Source organism: Podarcis vaucheri, assembly GCF_965113315.1.
Source record: "Podarcis vaucheri genome assembly, chromosome: 15".
In the NCBI taxonomy this organism is placed as follows: Eukaryota; Metazoa; Chordata; class Lepidosauria; order Squamata; family Lacertidae; genus Podarcis; species Podarcis vaucheri.
Window position 1 is genome coordinate 33,756,156 of NC_138753.1, and position 21,980 is coordinate 33,778,135.

The following is a 21,980-nucleotide window of genomic DNA, read 5'->3' on the forward strand; positions in this document are numbered from 1 at the left end:
ACCCAGCTGCTTGCTGGGGATGCTTAGGACCTAAAGGGAGTGGGGAGTGATAAATGATCTTTAGAATAGTCTGTATTAAAGAGTTGGAAATGGGATGTTAATAAACCCCAAGCCACTAATTTAGAGAACACATGCTCTCCAGGCTAAACCAGTGCCCTGAAACAATGGCCAATGATAAACATGGCCTTTGCCAAGCAACTGTCTTTCCAAAGGCAGCTTTTGTGCATTTGTGCACCTATGCATGGTAAGTCCAGCTAATTTTTTGCCCTGTATATACCACTCACCTGGTGTAACATGTAGGTCTATTTTACTTAGGTGCTATCCTGGGAAAGCCTGTCTTGTCTTTCTGCCAATAACCTGAGATTTTTATAACTAAGTGTAGTGTTACTTTCTAGTATGGTGTAAAGTGCTTGTCTGAACTGGGAAGATTCAGGTTCAAATCCCCACTCAGCTATGAAGCACCCTGGGTGATTTTGAGCAGGTCATCATCTCTCAGCCAAATCTACCTTAAAAAGTAGTTGTGAGGATCCAGTTAGCAGGGGAAAGAACCATGTATACCACTCGGAGCTTTAAGGAAATGTGGATATAATTTAAAGAAAATGAAATGAATAAAAGTGTGCTTGAACCACTGACTACCCTTTGATCCCAGCAGAAAATATATTTGTATTGCCAATCTGTTATATTGATTAGGATTCTGGGATGTATAAAATATATGGTGATACTTTTTTCAGAATTATGGTCATGAGAACATTATCTCAATATATTCCAACTTATCATGCCCAACACCTGCTCATCTAATGCAAGCAGAAGTGATGAATTTGAACCACCAGTGTATCAGGCTCCTTTATACTTTGCTCATCTGCTAGCCATGTGTGCTGACGTCTCCAAGCACTGCCCCAAGGACATCCTGAATAAAAGCCAACACTCCATACTCCTTTATTAGGGATTATCAAAAAATAAGAGGGAAATTTTGAATTTTGCTGACTCTGGCCTAGGGTGTAAGAGTGAAAGCTGAATTTGGTTTAATTACAAAGAGGATAATTGCCACGTTAGGAGTCCTTGAATAATGTTTCATGTTACTGTTCTTTGCAGCAGGTATAATCTCATACACCAGCTAGGGTATCAAATGCCCTGCAAATATTTGTGCAAACTCTGCTTTAATTGTATCTTCTCAATTGGATGGACATAGTCCCTCTATCCAATCAGGACAATCCCAGCTCTTGATTTTCACATGGTATTTGAACAGAGATAATGTTGCCCTCATCATTTCAGCCTACTCATTGTGCCTAATAACTAAGGTAGGTCAGTATTATCTCCATACTGCAGGTGGGGTGAAGGACCAAGCCCACCTAGTAAGTTCATGGCAGAGGTGAGATTAAATCAGGTATTTGGTGTTTCAGAGAGGCTCTCTTATGCATTATGCTATTTCATCCACTAATAAAATTCAAAATATGCCTACTGTAATATAGTTTTGAGACTCTTAATTTATTACTTAGTTGAATACATAATCTCATTAATCAGATGGTACTTTTTGGTGAAAGAAAAATCTAAGTTGAACATTGGCCATTTCAAAACTCTCTCTCCAGCATCTTAAGTAACCACTTTTCCTGAGGCTGGTGGTCGATACACAGGCAAAGTAGTACTTCAGAAAGAACACAGCCTTATAGCACCTCGGAGATTAGCAGTCTGAACATGGTCTCAGCTTTCATAGGATTCCATTCAACATTTATACTGTTGTGAGTTTGGGGGGTGGGTAGCCTGTAAGCCTGAGTCCCTTCTAATTCCTGGATTCAACCCTGAGTTAGCACCTGGAACCCCTGGAGTTTTGCAACTCTCAAGATTATGGTGGCATGCAACAATGCTATAAACTGCCCTGTGATCCTCAGATGAAGAGTGGTATGTCTATCAAAGCAAGCAAGCCTTCCATGTAATGAATGTGCTGCTGCAAGATTCTTGCTGTTTTTGGAGAGCTGTTAAGAACGTAAGACTGGATTAGGCCAAAGACTGGATTAGGCCAAGTTCTCAGTAGCCAACCAGATGCCTGTGGGAAACCCACAAGCAGGAGCTGAGGGTTGCCGTGCTCTTTCGACTTTTGAATCCTAACAACTGGTAATCATTCAGAGGCATACTGCCTCCAACAGCGATATCTTGTATCCCTGCAGCACTGTTCCCTTGGAAGCTTCATTTCTGCTTTAGCACATGTAAATGTGCTAAAAACAGACAAACATGAGAAGGAAGAAGAACAAGGTAGTCAACATGGTGCTATTTAGATGTGGACTGCAGTTCCCATCATCCCTGACAATTGGCCTGCTGACACAGGGTTGATGGGAGTTATATTCTAAAATATCTAAAGGGCAGCAGATGTGCTTTGCCCTTCTGTGTCTGATCTTCAGTTTTAGTCAAACACCACCTGGATGACAAAGCCTTCTAAGATTTAGGTGTTTGCCTGCTATCACTAGCTTTTTACTCTTGTTTGTTTATTATATATATTTGTACTTTTTTTAAAAAAAATCTGCAATGCATAGAACAGTTTTCAACCAATGTTTGGGGAGCTTAATAAAATCCACAAGCACCACCCCTAGATTCTCCTCAATTTTAACCAAATCATCCTCCCTGTCATCTTCTAAGGGAGCAGTCACAAACAATCAGAGAATGACCTCACCTTGTCATTTGAGCACTGCAAACGTTAAAATAATAAATAAGAAAACAAAATTTATTCAAAACAATGAAATCAGACAGTTTTAAACCAGCAGTTTGATTAAAAACAGCAATAGGAAGACTAAATTTAAATATTAAGAGCATGTTGGCTTTTAAAAAGTGTTTAGCAGTCATCCAAAGATTACAAGAGAAGGGACCAAGTGGATCTCGGCAGAGAGGGTATTTCACAATAATGCTCCCAAGCTGTTTATTAATCTCTGCACATTTTCTGTTAGTGTCCATACATCCTGTCATTTAGGGTGTTTTCTCCCTCTGAGAAGCAAGGTTTGTACTTCTAAAGGTTGCTAATGATTACAGAGAAAACAAGGCATGTTGAAGACCCTTCGGAAAACCTGATCCTAAATCTGTGCGTTTTTCTCATTTGAAAGTCAGTCTTGACCTGCTATATCTTGGAGTGGATGGGGGATTTGCAGATAATGTCCTACTGTCTCATTCATCAGCAGATCCCAGCTGAAAGTCCTTCCCACATGGGCAGCAGCAGGAGGAAGCACGCCAGTATCATTATTCTGCATTAATAGAAGGGCCGGTCTCCTGCTGTAGCATTTTCCTCTGTTGCCAATTCACATCTCCTTCAATCTTCCCTGACTAGTTCTGTTTTAACATGGACAACCCCCTTGAAACGTCTTCTTCACAATTGAAACCATTTCATTTATTTGTTTTATAAACAGAACTCTAACTTGCAAAATTGCCTATATGATTTATACTAAGCAGTCACTACATACCAGTATGTATAAATATTCAAACAGATGACTTTTCAGACAGCTGAGCAGATAACAGTCAACAGAGGAAGAGACTACGGGGTCTCCCTAAGGATATGCTAATAGTTTGGTCTGAAAGGGATTTACATTCCAAGCATAGCCACTTGAAGTACAGAGCTTTGTATTTCAGTCATTTGTCCATGTACATTTTTGTCACTCACCGTTATTCAGGACTTTGTGAGTGTTTGGCCAGGAAGCACCTTTTCTGTTCTTGCCAGTGGTTAACTAGCATAGGGAAACATTTCCATTTAATACTTACCTTTTTAAGTCAGCTGTGTGCTCCCATTCCAGATACTTAATAACCAGCAACATAAAAAGTACCAACTACAGGTGACGGTTGATCCCAGTTCCACCATTTCCTTCCTTTTCCCCTCATTTTCCTAGTTTACTAAGTTTTAGTTTCCAACCTGATGCATTAGCTATGATAGCCAACATTATGGCAATGAATTCCTTAAGCCCGTGTTGTGTACACTGACTGGTAATTGTTCTCTGTGGTTTTCAGCAGGGATCTTTCCCAGTCCTACCATGGATTGAAGACTTTGGGCAGGCAAGGATTTTACTCAGTCAATGAGATATGATGACTCAGGTTTTTTACCACCCACACCAGCTTAATGGAGTAACCTGTCCTGATTTGCATTCCTCTCTTGGTTTTTTGTTTTTGTTAGTGCATTCCATATTTTTTATTTCACTTCAGCTGGAATTATGGAATTCTAGAAAGAGAATTCAGGTTTCACTGTTTAAAAAAAATGCATATGTTGTGGCATGTAGATAGGGCAATAATTATGTCCAGACTGACAAGCAGTATGTGCATGTGTAGGATAAAGTAGTTTGTACCCCACAACTTAGATACAAACCTGACTATGATGCTCATTAATACTAGAAGTGATTGACTGAGCAATAGTCATGCATCTCCTTCCATCCTAGCTATTGTCATGCTTCTATTGTCATGCTTCATACATTGTACTTGGAGTCAAGAAAGAAAGGCACTGTTTGCATCTCTATTTTTTCATCCCTCATAGATCATTTAAGCGCTCTTCCCTTTATGTTAAACACCTCAGCAAAAGATAGCAGTGTTGGAAATACTGTATGGGGAATGCAAAGGATAATGTTTGCATGCTTCAAGGAACTGAGTGGAAATGCACTAAAGCAGGCATGGCCAAAGCATGCAGGAGAAATTTGCTTGATAGCAAGCCAATTATGACAATATAAAAATAGTCTGATTATATGTCAGTTTCATATGGTTCACAAAAAAATGTGAGGAACCACAGATATTCATATTTTGTGTCAGTAATGCATTCTTTGCATTGGCTTCTAGTACGTTTCCGCGCACAATTCAAAGTATTGGTGCTGACCTTTAAAGTCCTAAACGACCTCGGCCCAGTATATCTGAAGGAGCATCACCACCCCCATCGCCAGCCTTCTGGCGGGTCCTTCACTGCAAGAAGTGAGGTTATAGGGAACCAGGCAGAGGGCCTTTTCGGTAGTGGCACCCACCCTGTGGAATGCCCTCCTGTCAGATGTCAAGGAAATAACTATCTGACTTTTAGAAGACATCTGAAGGCAGCCCTTGTTTAGGGAAGTGTTGGGAGCCGCCCAGAGTGGGTGGGATATAAATAATAAATTCATCATCATCATCATCATTATTATTATTACTTTCTCTTTGTTAGCTCCATTGATTTATAGTTGTTTAAATCTGCTACATTTCTTCCCACTAACAAGATGCAGTCCCACCTGACCCTAGGCTTTGGGAAGAAATGTAACAGATAAGAAGTGGCAGCACTATCAGTGTGTGTTGGAGGAAGCAGCATGTGTGAGAAAATAAGATTTAGGAGCTGGGGCATCAGTGACATTTCATAAATATTTCAACTATTCAGAAATGTTTAAAAGGTCATCATTTTGCAAAGCCTGGGGTCAGATGGGACTGCATGTTGTTAGTGTGAGAGCTGCTTCCTCCATGTGTGGTCTGATGCTGCTGTGCAGGAGGAATGCCCATCTTCAGGCCAGAGGGTTGGCCCTTTGAGACTCTGAAGTTCTCTCAAGGAAGTGGAACCTGGAGGAGATGGTCCAGAGTCAGAGCTCAGAGGACCTCAGTGTGCTCCCAACTTTTATCAGAGAAAGTTGCTCACTCAGAGCTGTCTGGCATTGAGAGAGGGGGTGGGGAGGTGAATGGCTTGCAGTGAGCAGAAGGCAGCTAAATGGCAGTCACTGAAAACAAATGCCCTTGCTGCTAGTACATGGTGAAGAAACTATAAACACAAGAGATACTTATAGTTGGTGGTAAACTGTTCTTTGAATTTCAGAGGCAGAGAATCTGTACAGTGGTACCTCAGGTTACAGACGCTTCGGGTTGCAAACTCTGCTAACCAGGACGTAGTTGCTCCAGCTTAAGAACTTTGCCCCAGGATGAGAACAGAAATTGCACGCTGGCAGCACGGCAGCAGCGGGAGGCCCCATTAGCAAAAGTGGTACCTCAGGTTAAGAACCGTTTCAGGTTAAGAATGGACCTCTGGAACAAATTAAGTTCTTAACCCAAGGTACCACTGTATATCTATCTATAAAGTTAAAAGCAGCTTGGGATAATATGTTTGGACACATTACGATGACAGAGAGAGAAATGAAGTATTAAAGAACGGAGGACTTAAGATTTGCAGGAGAATAATAGTTTTGCCAGTTTCCTTCCAAAATCAGATAAACTTGACAAAGGGGTGGGGGAACTCTTAAGAAAAAAGCAAACAGGGTCTTTGAAATTTCTATAGATATTGACTTTGGGATATTGAAGTGAGAACAGTATACACATTCCCATTTCTTGCAAGGTAGCATGGTGCTCAGCCTGCCAAAAAGACTGCTTCTTCCTCTATCTATTGAATTCTTTAGGGGAAGAAGCAGTCCTTTAAGTATGTGAAGAGGAGACTTAATAATGTAAAAAACCCCCACAAAAACTTACAGATTTCTCAAGCCTTCTGCGTGGGGGAATACAGAAAGAATTCAGTAGAGCAGTGCTAAAGAGGGCCCGGCCTAAGAGCATGCGAGTGATATGCTTCATGTAAAACAAACTACAATAGTTTAAAAGAAGCCTAAACTGCTACAAGAAATAAATATTAATGTGTTGGTTTCCTCAAAGTAAATATATCTATATGGGGTGGGGCCCTGGATTGTAGAATTAACAGCTTGAAGGTTGTCACATCTCTAAAGTCTAGATATAGAACAACCCTGTAAAGTAGGAACAAAAACACAGTCAGAAAATAATGTATGGTCATCAGAGTACTTGGACCTTGAACTGATTCCTGTGTCCTGAGATGACTTCCAATGGCTAAAATTACCCATTATTCTACCCTTGGAATCTGTTGGATGCCCTGTTATGTTACAAATACATAGCAAAAGTGGTGGCTCGGTATTGGGTAGCTAGGAGTAGAGATTTACTCTGTCAAAATTTGGTGTGATGTACTGTATTTACTTTCCATTTTATGAATCCAGGGCTATTCCTCCACTAGACTTGGGGACTGGTACTGTTTTCATTTTTCATCTTGTAGAATATAGTGCAGTTTGCTCCCAGCTGCAACTTCCTTGTGATCTGTGCTAACAGTTGGAGACCGCATTTCATTTTTGATAATAGGTCACCCATCTTCCTTGGTTGCAAATGCATATCACTGCATGAGTTGATTAGATTGTCTGGAAGTATTAATTCCCCCCAAAGTCTTGCCTCCATATCCATTAGCTACTCGGCTGTGTGGCTAACAATTCCAGAGAGCACCTTCAGAGACACTTCATTACCATGCAAATGGAGACTGGCTCCTTTCTATGCAACATAGCCCTAGCTAGAGGATTACACTATAGCTTTAAGGAGAGCATATGCAGAACACAAATTATTGCAGTCATCAATATTTATACAGCTGCTAAAGTTCATATCTGACAGGAACAGCTTCTACCACGACTCGTAAAAGCGAGAGAGATACACTGAGACTGAGAGGTACCATGCTCACAATTAGGAGCCCCATAATCAAAGTATTTCTGTGCTGTTGAAATAAATTGGAATTGGGCTGCTGGTGGGGATCTTTTCTAGCACTAGTTAGTCTCCAGGGGGTAAACTTTGGCCACGAGGGATAGTGTCCCTTTCTTATCTATCAGATTGAAGGGCAGCATGCAAGTGGTTGACACTTGCAGATCTCTATAGGAGTGTATTGTCATGCATGCTGAAATATATATTTGATTGCACTCATGTGCCTTGATATTGTGTCATGGCTAAAATTGATCAGTATTGTATCCCTTGGAGTCTGTTTATGTTCTGTGTTAACATGCATCAATTTGCAGATGGGTTTAGGAGGAAAGGAGTTGGGATTTTACCTGCAGAAACCTAGTTTGACCTCTCCTGATTGACCATGGATCTAGCAGCTGAAGTACAGAGTAGCAGTATCACACAAAAGAGGGTTCTCAAAGGGGGTATCTAGGCTGCGGAACTCTGCCTCATCAGATTTGATAAATTACTTCCTCAAGTATCACCTTAAGATAACCATGTTTAGCCCCCTAAATTTGACTTTTAATTTTTGCAGTTAACTTTTCTTAATTCTGGGGTTTTTATATGTTGCTGCTGTTCTACAGATTTGATGGTTTTATTTTTTTTTAAAAAAATGATATTTATTGAGAATTTAAAATTACAGAGAAAAAAAGAAAAAGAAAAGAAAGAAAAAAAGAAATTAAACAATACAAGTCAATAAAAAGAAAGAAGAGAACAAAACACACAATACATCAAAACAAAAGCAAACAAAAAATTAAAAACAAATCCAATATTCCCAAAACTTTATCTTTCGTTATCTTGTTTCATCGACCTCCTCACACCTCCCTTTTTTGTATTCTAGTTATTAATTATCTCAGCAAATCCTTTCCATCTTTCACTATGTTCTGTCATTAAATTATCTTAATTTATTTTAACCTTATCTTACCATAAAAAGCCCTAAAACTTAAAACTTATTTGTACATAACTCCTTATAGCATTTCTACTAAAGCCAAATAGTTTCATTCCAACATTTTTTCTAACACTCATTAATTTTACAATATTTCTCTAAATGAATTTTTTAACTTTCTTCCAATCTTCATCCACAGTCTCTTCTTCCAGGTCTCGGGTTCTGTCACTCCTTTCTATCCATTCCATTTAGTCCATCAACATGGTGATCTTCTATCCGAGGCTCTTGACTCTTTTCCATGTCCCTTCTGCAGATTTTCTTCATATTTTACTTTATCTTCTGCTGGTCTTGTTCTTAATTTCCTTCCTTTATCGCTGAGGAGTAGATCTCGGGGAGACTCCAACCTAACAATGTCTTTATCCCTTCTCGACAGGTCAGCCCATTCTCCATAGTCAGCACTAAAATCCAAAAGGTATTTCAAGGCATGTTTCAAAGTCCCTCCAAAGTTAAAGGCCCCGACAACTCCAGACTCCTCCTGGCGCAGAACCAGATCCCAGAAGCCAGAACAGCCCTGCATAGGAGGATCTATCCAATTTCCCATCTCCATCCAAACGAGACTCCATCTCTCCAAATCTGACTTTCTCCAGGTTCGGTCATCAAAAACAACAGCTTATGTTCCTGCAAGGCTGCGGCTCTCTCCATTTCTATTACTTGAGGTTCAACAGCAACCTCCTCCTTTGTCTTCTGCACAACTTGCCCTGTCAAAGCAGATTCCTGGGTCGGTTCCTGAGAGGTTTCTATATAGGTATTCACTGTTTGTCCAAAATTATTAACTGCAACAGTCATCAAATCCATCTTCTCATGTAGCTGTTCTAATAAAGCGCTTGTCTTACAAAAAGCAATCACTAAGGCTTCTGGGCACATTCTTGTTCAAGGTCAATGTCTGGTTCTCACGATCTTTAATCTCTACAGCTGGAGAATTCCCCAGATCGACTCCAACAACAGTTTCAAAAGCTCCCTCTAGGGGAAACAATTTCTATTTGTATCCGTCCTTTTAAAAGCAGATCTAGCAACAAAATTACTTTCGTTTTTCAAATATTTTGTTCCTTTTAAATGCAAAAGGAAACATTGGAATCAATGTTTCTCTTTTTTAACTATCTATCAACAAACGTTTTATTCACAGTCAATGAACTTTCCCAAAAAGTCTGTCTTCCTAGCAACCTGTTCCCAGGTTCAAGGCGGTGGAAATTTATCTTTCTTTACTCTCTTTCCTGCAGGCTTGAACAATCTAAGATTTCCCCCCTCTTCTCCTGCTTCCAAGGGGGGTTTAGTAGTTTTAGCTGATGGAAATTTAGTCCTTTGCAAAAGACTTTCCAGACTTTAGCTTGCAATGTCTTTGCTTCAAACTATTTACAAAAGCGGAAGGTGGACTTCCTGTTTAGAACCTTCCCGCTTCAGTGCAAAATAAAGATGTTTCAATTTTCCGTTCTACTCACGGGTAGTTGTTTAAAGTCCAATTGTCCACAGGAAAAAGTCTGCGCTCTCTGGCAACAGCAATGCGGCTTCACTCCGTGAAAAGAGCAGTCGATTCGAAGCACCGCACCGCTCACCCCACGTCGCTCCGGATCCCCGAAAACGGGTTTCCCCGTGAGTAGGGGAGGCGCAAAAGGTGCCTGCCGAATCCCATGTCCACAGGCTACTCCCGCTTGTGGTTTTTGATGGGTCTCCGCCTCGCCGTGGCGGTCCAGACCCTAATTTCCACGAAGCGGATTCCTCCCGATCAGAGGAAATCCGCCATTGCCGGAGACACTAACCCAGAAGTCTCCAGATTTGATGGTTTTAAAATCCATGTTAACTGAAGCTCACCCACTTAAATGGCTTTAAAAGGTGGTTAAATAATTTCCAAATCAGAATGATATTTGCACCACCTGTAGGGTTTAGCCAAGGGTGTCTGCTTCAATATTGTTTTAACAGGTTTTGTATTGTTATATTGTAATTCATCCCGGGACTTTATGGTGAACAGCAGTAAACAAAATAAACAAGCAAACATGGGAATATTTCAAAACATTGTCTTGAATGCATTTGTGCATAGGAATGGGACTCCAGGGTGTGATTCTAACCCCACTCACCTGAGAGTAATCCATATGGAATTTAGTAGGACTGAATTCTGAGTAGACAGGGTTAGAATCTCACTGTTAGTGTCTTATAAAATTATTTGCAAAGGTGTCAGTATTTCATTTTTTAAAAAATAATATTTATTAAATTTCCAACAAATTAAACACAACACTACAAAAAAGCCAAAAAATGAAAAAACATACAATACATAATAAAAAAACAAACATAATAAAAGAAACCAACAAGACAAAACAAAACAAAACAAAAACCATTTAAAATTTCAATTTCAACATCTTATCTTTCTTTCCCTTATTTCCTCGACCTCCTCACACCTCCCTTTTTGTATTCCACTTCTGTTAATTGTTTCAGCAATTCCTTTCCATCTTCCTCTGTTTTCTATCCTATAATTGTCTTAACACATTCTAACCATATTTTTCCCTTTAAAGCTCAATTAATCTATTTATACTTAATTCCAATTCCTATCCATCTTCCCCTATTTTCTATCCTATAATTATCTTAACACATTTTTTAAAAAATTATCTTAACACATTTTAACCTTATTTTCCTTTAATACTCTATTAATCTATTTATACTTAATTCCTTATAGCATTTCTACTGAAGCCATATAACTTCATTCCAACGTTCTTCTAACATTCATTAATTTTACAATATTTCTATAACTAAGCATTAAACTTTTCCCAGTCTTCTTCCACCGACTCTTCTCCCTGGTCTCGGATCTTGCCAGTCTTTTCCGCCAATTCTATCTAGTCCATCAACTTCATCTGCCATTATCCAACACTTCTGTGCTTCCAGGAGACAACCATTCTCTCAGCCAGCAAAGAGCAGATGGTTCACAACAAAGTTTAGGGGTCTGGCAGGGCTGGTCCACCTCCTTCTTTAGCATCCGTCAATATCTTAAGTTTTACTCGAGGCTTCCTGCCCTGCCAAACAACTCCAAAAACATCCCTCTGCCACCTCCTGATACAATCCATCCCATCCAAAACTTGCACTATTTGAAACAAAAGCAACATCCCCGGCATCACAGCAACCCTCATCCCCACCACAACGACTCGGCCCAACAATAGCAACTTCAGATTTGTCCATATTTCCCAATCCCCCTTCTCTTCAATCCAACGTCCTTCACAGTTACCCTTAAATAAATTCACATTTTTGGCGGTCGTACTGGCCCCCCAAAGCCTCTCTTTCTCAACCGATGTTAGTCCAGTCTCCTCCTGAAGCTCTGTCAGGCTTTCCTTTCCCAATTCAGGTAGGGCTCTGGTCCTCAAATTCTTTTGTTTTCCTTTAAGTTCCATCATAACAGATGTCACATCGAATTGCCTTTGAATGGATGGGGCTCTCTCACACTCCAGTTGTATTGTTTTATATTCAGCAGCAAGGGTTTTCTCCCTGACTTCATCCGCAGTTTGCCGTGTCGAAGTAAATTCCTGTATCGATGTCTGAATGGTTTCTGTGTTGGTGTTCACCTTTTGTCCCAGATTGTCTATTTTCCTGTGAAGCTGTTCCAACGAATCGTTTATTTTCACTAAAGCGACCACTAAGGCCTCTTCTGTCGACATTTCACCTGTTTTTTTCCTTTCCATTTAGAGAAATTCAAGGTCAATCTCAGAGTCTCACAGTTCTTATCTTGCAGTTGGAAGTCCCCCTAGCCCAGCTCTTATAAAGTAACCAATTTCAGAGATTTCCACTAGAGGGAAACAATGTCCCCTTTAAACACAACTCATACAATCCAAAGTTAATTTCAGATTTCAGTTACTTTTTACTCCTTTTTAGAAGCAGCCGGAGACAATAGAAACAATGTATTTCTCTTCCTTTGCTAGCTGTCAAGGAACGTTCTAAGTGCTGTCAATGAACATTCCAAAACGTCAGTCCTACTGGCAGCCCGTTTCCAGGGTCAGAGCGGCTTTATTTTAACTCCCCTCACTCTCTCCCGCAGGCACACTCAGTCCACAACTCCCCCCCCCTCTTCTCCTGCCTCCAAGGGGGGTTTTATGCTCTTTACCGATGGAAATTTAGGCTTTTACAAAAGGCTTTCCAAGACTTCAGCCTACAGCCTCCTTGCCTTAGTGTGTTTACAAGTAGGGAAGGCGGACTTCCTGTTTTGAACCTCCCCGTTTCGATGCAAAATTAAACTTTTAAAATCTGATTCTCCCGTCTCAGCTCTACTCACTGGTAATTACTTTGGAGTCAAATTGTCCACAGGAAAAAGTCAATGCTCTCCGGCAACAGCTATGTGGCTTCGCTCCGTGGAAGAAGCAGACGATTCGAAGCACCGCGCCGCTCACCCCACGTCACTCCAGATCCCCAAAACCAGGTTTCCCCATGAGTAGGGGAGGCGCAAAAGGTGCCCGCCGAATCGCAAAGGTGTCAGTATTTCAGAGCCATGCTTCTTATTTTCATTGTGGAGGGATTGTGCATGTCCAAATTCATAAAAATGAATTATAGTTTTTATTTAAAATGTCCTTAAGAACTGTATCCTGGTAAAGATACAAGTAAGATCACATTATATTCAAAAATGCTGGCAGATATTCTTGGCTTTCACTTCGGCTTTTAACAAAATTAAACCTACTAAAGTATGGGGATCAAGGCCATATTCACACCTCTTTCCAAAGCATATTCTTTATATCTTTTAAAATCTGTTGCATAAATTTGCCACGACAAGCTTGGTGCAATCCTTTAATATTTTTTTCCATTGGGAATAACAGTCTAGGTTAGACCCACATTGTACTCAAATAGTTTTAATTCTGTCCATAGTTGGGACAGGAAGCTCAGTTCGCAAAATGTGAAAAGGGTTATAACTTGGGGGAAGTAATGCTGTGTGCTTGCCACTTTTCCAGTTGGTGAAACTGGTACCTGAAATGAATTAGTCTTTTTACTCATTTCTACGTTCTACTCCAACTATCCAGCTCTTCACCTTTAAACAATTTGTTCCTCCAAATGCCCTCACCCCCTTTAGAAGAAACCCTGAATGTGCAATTGTGGAATAAATGAGATTCTTCTATATTTTCTTCCTGTAATTTCTCTTTGTCTCAGAATGCTCTCTATTGGATGAATTCCAAAATCTTGCTTCATTCTGTGTATCTGAAAGCTAGCCCTGATTTCCAAGGGAGTCTTTGTTCCTATCTTAGCTTGTCTCATGCAAATCACTGCCCTATGTACTTCAAAGGCCTCTCAAGATGAGGAATTCTTCACACTACTCTATGATTCTTACTGACTGGGAAGGCCCAGATTACCTAATTGATGGCTTTGTTCTTGATAGCTGAGAGACATCCCACTGATCTGAGCGGCCTCATAACCACACCTTTCAGAAAATGGATATTAGTTTGATTTGAAGTCTGTTGTCCTCACTAGGAGACCTTCATGTTTTAATTAATTTCTTCTCTTTAAGAGATTAGGATCCTTATCCCAAACAATCCTGGGAATTTAACAAGTCCTTTTCTCCTTCACACATAATTCCATAGCATTATCCTTGGGCTAACACAGTCCCTCATCCGACATGCATTCATTCCCTCCTGTGCTTGATGGTTGTCAGCAAATCATTGCTTTCAAATTGGGTAAACTATGGCTTGCTTAAACCTTAATTTGCTTGGTTTGGAAGTAACAACAAACCATGGTTTTCTGAGAAACAGGAAGCATAGGAGTGAAGTAGAATATGTAAGGGGAGGGTGGCGGGATCATGCATGTCTAGGTCTTGCTCATGCAATGATTTGGTATTTTATGAACCATCTCATGGGCATAGTCAGGGGTGGCAGATTTCCCCCTCCCCCCACTCGATCAAGTAAAGCAATAGAAATACTTAACTAACTGCCCAATCATGTTAGTTCTGCCCCCCCAACCAAGTTCTGCCCCCCAACAAAAATCCTAGCTACTCCCATGAACCATGCCTTTGCCTTTTGTGTTATCTCATATGTCCCATGCTGTGCTTCTAGTGTATATGTTCATGTTATTTGCATTATTTTTCTGAGCATTGTTTTACTGCTCTGGTTTGTTAAAAATGTTTTGATTGTTTAGGTATTGTAGCAGGAAACACCCCCCCCCCAATCATTCAGTTTGTACAAACTTCACACACACTCACACTCACACACTACATACACTACGCTTCTGTTATAAATTCATAGAAAATCAACCATACATCGGATATGCACTGTTCCACTTTTATTTTACTCCATGAAGGAAGGACTACGAAATGGGGAAGGTTTGATACAGGGCAGCCATAATCCTTGAGCATACCAGTACATACGCAGGAGCCCTGCCCAGTTGCTATGCCAACCCTGATGGTCCTAGACAGAAGACCATCAAGATCACAAAGAACTTGCATATGGGAGTGGATTCAGCACGGACTGGAACAAAGGACAATAATCAACTCTTCCCTCTGGGGCCAGGAAACTGCAAATTCCCCTCTGTCACCTGGAAAGTACTCAAGGGGAGGGGGAAAGGGGGAACCAGCCAGGTGACAGGACACTCAGGTTACCACCACAACTCCCTCAACCCCTCCTTTCTGTGATGTATGTATCTGAGGGGTGGTCTTAGGTTACACCCCTTCTGTGATGTATGTATGATGTTTCTGGGGGTGGTCTTGATCTACAGGGTGGCAATTTCAAAAGTCTTTATAAGGTCTTGCACACCATTTTCTGGTCTTTCCTCTCTCCTGCAAGTGAGGGGAGCACCCTGTTGCAGCAGTTCAATAAAGGGCAAGCCTACAGGCTGCTATTTTGCTCCAAGTAATCCTGGTTGGTGTCTTTGTTTTTGTCCAAGGGAGCCCTCGGATTTTTCCATTAACAGGTATCAAATGTAATTCTAAGGTTTCACTCTCTGAGCCTCAGAAGGCCTCTGGATTTTATGCTACTAAATTAATGGATGGAGTCATTGGTAAAAGAAAAGCTGGCTGGACTTTGAGTTCAAACAATGAGAAGAGCACAGATTTCTGTAACCAAATTAGTTATTCTCCCTCTATATCTCAACATTTTGCCCGCTTCTTTGGATTTTAAACACTGGGTGGGCTGCTGCTAGCAAATAACACAACATTAAGGATTGATTGAAACAAGGGCTGTGTACACACCATGCATTTAAAGCACACACAAACCTCAAAGATCCTGGGAACTGTAGTTGTTGAGGGTACTAGGAATTGTAACTTGGGAGGGGGTAAACTACAGTTCCCATGATTCGTCTTTTGGGGAATATGTGCTTTAAATGTATGATATGTGTGCAGTCTTAGTTTACCTCAACCTAATCATTGTATATTAATATCACCCAAAGGGCAGAGACTTTGCTCTGGATCTGATGTAAATGAGCCAGCCTGAGCGTTAGACCTCTGTGCTCACCCCCTCCCTCTAATTCTCTTTCATATGCCACTTGCTGTGGTCATTTAGAAACCAAAAACAGAAGAGAGTCCATGTGGTGTTGTGACTAGAGTGTCAGAGTAGGGCCTGGGACACCAGGATTTAAATCCCCACTTAGCCATGAAGCTCACTGGATAACCTTGGGCCAGTCACTGCCTCTCAGCCTAATCTACCCCACAGAATTGTTACTGGGAGTAAATGAATAGGGGGAGAACCAAGTACTCCACCTTGTTCCTTGGATAAAAAGATGGGGTTATAAATGCAGTGAATAAATAAAAAATCAATCCCCTTCTCCGCAGAGGGGAAAGTGTGTGAGCCCCAGGTGCACTGTAGGGCTTATTTATGTAGTGGGAAACTGGTTTTCTGTTACCTCTGAACTGAGCATTAGAGGAATAGAAGGACAACTCTACCAGATTGATTTTGGACTTACGACAGTCGCACCAAAATCTCTTTCATATGTATATGAGATCATAGAGTAAACAGTTAATATAGAAAACTGCATTACATAGAAATGTTCTAACACGCATAGGTCCTAAAGAGAGAGATACTGCACATATCACATCAATTAAGCACGCACATATATAAATCATAACGAATATTGTGGCACTTTTAAAAACTAGCAGATTTATTGTGGTGTGAGCTTTCGTGGACTAGAGCCCAGTCCTCTGGAGGATATAAATTATCAAGAGCCTTCTTATGCATGCACATGCAGACCACTTCCATGCAAATATTTTAACATGTGTAAGCGCCCAGAAAGATAGCTGGCTTGCAACATTAAAAGCACCCCTCTTTCCCTTTCAGATAAATATATATATAGAGAGAGATCATACACAAGCTTTCCCACCTGCATCTGGATGCAATATGTGCAGATGCCTTTGACACATCTGAGCGAATGGCCTAGCAAATTTCCGAGAGTGCAAAAGATGGAGAAAATGATAAGTCAACTGTCAATCTTTAAAATTTTAATGAAGTGAAAATACTGCCTGAACCAGCATGTGAGGAGGAGAGAGACCTCCTTCAGTTTGAACAGATTAAAAAAAAAAAAAACTCAGGGGGATCAAAGAGGATTAGCACTCCCAATGCTAACACTACTGCTTGGAGTGATGTTTGGGAAAAGGCTATGTAAACCATCTGACAAGAGAAGCTAACCTCCTTTTGGAAAGCCCTGAGCAAACAAATACTAATCACAGAATAAAGGGACAATTAGCGGTGATGTCTCCTGTAATAAATCTACTAACAAGAATACAACCTTCTGGCCATTCACAGCCAGATCCCCAGCCTTGCTGTTTGCTGAGCAGATTAATGGGGACAAATCGGGCAGCTTATTGCAAGGGACAAGCACATTTCTTTGTCTGTCTTGACACAAGGAAGCCAAACCTGCCTGGAATTGTATTTCCAGCTTGATCAACGGGGCATCTGCTCTAACGATTGCTCCAGTTCCAATGTCCGTAAGTGGCACCTAATTTCCTCATAAAAGATGCCTCTGCTAGAATAATTGAAAACTAACAGTCAATTTCAAAAGAAGGACACAGCTAGTCCTGTTGTGACTCACACAGTCATCCTCCAACTTTGGCTTTCTGCGTAAATTATATGGCATGGAGTGCACCTGATGTAAATTACAGACTTAAATCCATTAAGTGTTACTTTTGATTCACATCTGTGAATGTAAGGGGAATCGACCCCTTATGCCAAACCATGTTTGCTCTTGAAATGCTTCAGCTCTGATTTTGAGGTGACATTTGGTGCGTATGTAATGAGATTTTTTGAAGTGGTCCCATGATCATATATACATTGAAGAGTTATGTTGGGTTTGGGTATTCCTCAACATAACTTTTCTGGGAACAATGCCATGAGTGACATCCTCAGTTCCTGCTGGGTCTGCGTACAAGATTATCCATCGAGAAATGATAAGGATATTATGTTAAGACATAACATGGCTGAAGATCAGTGGAAAATAATCTGTTTTTCATGCAGAAGGTCCCAGGTGCAACCCCCAGAATCTCTAGGTAGGGCTAGGACAGAAACCTGTCTAAAATTTTGGAGAGCTGCTGCCAGTCAGTATAGGCACCACTGAACTAAATGGACTAGCAGGCTGACTCAGGGTAAGGCAGCTTCTTGCGTTATAAGTGCCTATGTTCTTTTCAATGTAGCATTGCCATTCTCAGGTTTCCATTCTCAGGTTTCTCTTAATCCAGCCCAATCAACTCAGGGCCAATCCTCAGATGAATGCACAGAAATCTTCTTGGTCAAATCTTAGCCAGAGCTGTTATGTTTAAGGAACTTGGGAGCATAGGAAGTTCCCTTATATGAGATCAGATTAATGGTCTTGACTAATATTGTCTTCTCTGTGGTTCTTCGGGGTCTCAGGCAGAGAGTCTTTCTCATCATCTGAGATCTGAGATCCTTTTCACTTGGAGATGTGGGGGCTTGAAACTGGGACTACTTTGCGTGTAAATTGTGTGCTTTACCATTGAGTTGTGGTTCTGCCTAAAGAGCCTTAGAGTATATAAGAGAGGGAGTTCATTGTAAATCAAAGTGAAGCTGCAAAAATGTAAATTGGCTATATGCAAAATTATTTAATTTCTTAATTTATCAGCATAGAAGCCTGGTGTATCCTTACAGAATACAGCCTTACACACCCCTATGGCCATGATCTTGCACAAAGTCAGGTGCATGCAGCCTGTGCTTCTGTACTCTTGAATCTGTGGGTTTGGACAATAATCAAATAGTGGGTTTAGAAGAGAAGATAGGAGATGCCTCCAGCTGGGTTCCCTGCCCCCCCCCCCCGCCCTGGGCCAGAATGTCAGGTAAGGAAGCAGTTAACCTCCACATTTTTTTAATGCAAACCAATGTTGCAGTGTTGTGTGTGTGAGCCTTGGATCTATATGGCACACATGCTAATACTACATTGTTGTAGCATTGCACTACAGAGAAGCAGATTACCTCATGTCTTCTGAACCAGGCAAGGGAGCTCTCCAGCAATATCAGCAGCCAGAATAACCAGTGCTGAGCAGGAACTGTCCAGGAGTACAATAGACTAGGAGTAGGACTATGAACCTATTGCATCAGTAGCTTCCATACAGCAGCTGAAAATCTAAGTACCTCGGGTTAAGAACTTAATTCGCTTTGGAGGTCCGTTCTTAACCTGAAGCTGTTCTTAACCTGAGGTACCACTTTAGCTAATGGGGCTTCCCGCTGCCGCCGCACGATTTCTGTTCTCATCCTGAAGCAAAGTTCTTAACCCGAGGTACTATTTCTGGGTTAGCGGAGTTTGTAACCTGAAGTGTCTGTAACCCGAGGTATCACTGTACTCAGCCTGGTTATTCCCTGCTGGCCTGGCCCCCACCTTGAAGTACTAGGGAAAGTTTGATCCTAACTGTGCTAACTGTGATTCATGTTTATTGTGGGGATTCGAGAGCTGTAGGATGAATCCAGTGGAAGCATATCAGATCTACTGCATTTCAGTAAGATCTTTGGGATTGCCTCAAGGTGCCCTAGCTATGGTGTTGTATGGTTTATTTATGTGTTCCTTTTGGGCTCAAAGGCCCTCAAAGCATGAACAACAGTAATGCATATTAACAACTTGGGACCAGTTTATCTACAAGATTGCCTTACCCCACATGTGCCCACTAACCTACCCAGAGGCTTAGAAAGTTGAGGTAATTTTAATCTGTTTTAGTATTTTAACTTCTGCATGTTTTAGAGTATGGTTGTGATCCCCCCCCCCGCTTTATCTTTCTGTAAACCGCATTGAGGCTTTTAAACATTCAAGCGGTGTATAACTTTCATGAAATAAATAAATAATATCAATGCAAAAGAAAGATGCAGTAAAATTACAAGACATGCAATAAATAAAACAATATGAAATAGTTTTAAAATTCAGACATGAACTTTAACTATGTGATGATATCCTTCCATTCTCCTTTGCTTCTTTGCAGGAGCAAAGATATCATTAGAACTACCTGAGACACCATGTTAGATGTTAGGCTGTCCCAGGTCATCTGGTCCTGGTTCATGCTGGGACTGATGCTGATGTCCTGAGGACGTCTCATGATAATCCAGCTATAGGAGCTTGGGAGGTCCCAATGCTTTTGCACTGCCACTCAGGAATGGGTCTCAGGAGGTGGCTCAGTGGTGCTTTAGGGCATAATATTCAACATCACAGATTAATCATGTCTTAAAACCCTTTAAATACACTTTTGAGTTAGGGTGGCTTAAGAATGTAGTTTCCATTCTTTTGCTGCATATTTGTGTGTGAGGATTGTACACTATGTTAACTATAATGAATATTGCGGCGCAGGAAGGAAAAGTTTCAACGTTGTTTAACTGAGGATAAAAGGTGTGTTCTTTGTCCGTGTCATTTAAGCTCCAGGTGCAGAGTTTTGTGAATGTGTCATATTTGGGGCTTTCCACTGTTTCATGTAGGAGACAAGCTTCATTTCCCCTGGGTACAAAGCACCAAGGCAGCTCCATATTGCCTAAGGTTCTTTCTTTGGCCTGCAGCAGGGTTGGGAACAAGTAGCCCTCCAAACATCATTGGACTCCCACTCCCATCACCTCTGGCCGTTGCCCATGCAGGCTGGAGCTGAGAAGAGTTGGCAGTCCAACAACATGCTTGTTGTTTCATGGTGATTTATGTATATTCATCTATATCATTTACTCAGAGTGAACACTACTCTTGGACTTGTCTTTAATGTCATCTTTCCATTCTGTCAGATTCAATGCTGACAGTTAACTGACAGCATATTTATCTATTTGTTTTGGCTCTTTATATCCCACCATCTCAAGAAATGTTTGAAGCGGCTTGCAACGGTTTGCTCCTGCTTGATTCCTTTAACCCTGCATATTACAGTCACCAAGCCAACATTTGGCTGAGTGTGTTGTCAGAACCCAATAATGTGGTTGAACTCTGTCCTCCTTAACCTGTAGCCAAGAACAAAACTGCTGCAATCTCTTTCTGAGAGCCAGCATTTGCACTAAACCTTAGTTTTTGCCTTAGCATTACACGCAAACGTGTCCAGTGTAGCTAGTATAGTACTGAGCTAGATGGAGCAATGGTTTCATTGGGAATGAGTCAGTGTCCTTTGTTCCTAGTCGTGGTCCAGATCCTTAAGGAGGAGCTATTGGTGATGGAGCATGTGTGTTGTATATAGAAGATTCCTAGTTCACTATCTCCAGTAGTGCTAGGAAATAACCTTCTCTGAAACACAACAGATGCAGTATCAGTAGATGACCCAGAGCTAAAAGGGGCTATAGTCTGACTTGGTATAAAGCTATTTCCTTATCCTTATGTTGTGACTTGGCAACATGGAGGAATTCCTTCCAAGTATATAGTTGGTGCAGCTGAAATATTAAATACACTGCCTTTGTTGCCTTCCATTTCATTTACATGTATTTTCACATTGCTGGCTACAACTTAATACTTGTTTGCCACCAACATTTATGACCAGACATTATACAAAGCAGAAAAGTCACATAGAGTCCTTTGGAGTAAAAGTATTTTTTCATAAAGCTTTTTCTAAGAACTGGGGGTTTCTAGCCTCACTGAGAGAAGCCTTCAATTTCCTGCTTGCCTTATATACATTGGAAGCAATTTCTTCCAAGTTGTTGTCTGTGAACTTGATTGCTTAAGAATCCAGCCCAATAGGCTCTGTTTGAATAGCATTAACCAGAATACACGTTAAGATGCTACAAGTAATCTGGATAAACAGTGATAAGACAAAAGAAAATAAACATTATGCATGCTAAGCACAAATAAATGAAACTTATTTGATAGGCCAATCTCTGTCTACAGTGGGAATGACAAAGTAAATTGGAGGAGTGAGATTGGAGCGAAGCGGTAAACATCTGTCACAGGGAGCATTTTACAGAAGGCTGGAATCGAGGTGAGCAAGATGACACAACCAGAGTGAACGCATTTCGAAATCATCTTCATTTGGCTGGAGCTCATTAAATTTCACACTCAATAAGCAGGATACATGCAAGAATGTAGGGGCTGGATGGGAAGAGGGTAGATAACAGAGACACTGTACCTAGCCTTGGTGACTGAATTGAAACTACTAATCAGTCTACTCCTGATTATGTGGAAATGAAGCTAAACGAAACTGCATAACAGGACTGGAAAGGAAGAAAAT

General features: G+C 40.9%; 2 long non-coding RNA genes across 5 annotated transcripts in view; one reads left to right on the forward strand and one right to left on the reverse strand.

Annotated features, from left to right (window-relative positions):
- Positions 1 to 21,980, forward strand: part of LOC309519600 — a 75,187-nt gene that overhangs the window by 41,290 nt on the left and 11,917 nt on the right. For 3 of the 4 annotated variants that reach the window (XR_014213856.1, XR_014213857.1, XR_014213858.1), the window contains exons 6-7: positions 20,272 to 20,474; positions 21,623 to 21,731. This is a non-coding gene — a long non-coding RNA (uncharacterized lncRNA). The remainder of the gene's footprint in view (positions 1 to 20,271; positions 20,475 to 21,622; positions 21,732 to 21,980) is intronic. The other variant, XR_014213855.1, reaches the window with a different exon arrangement.
- On the reverse strand, positions 18,336 to 21,704 carry LOC309519668. The gene is made up of 2 exons (XR_014213952.1): positions 21,612 to 21,704; positions 18,336 to 18,636 (listed from the first exon to the last, which is right to left on the reverse strand). It is a non-coding gene; the product is annotated as an uncharacterized lncRNA (long non-coding RNA).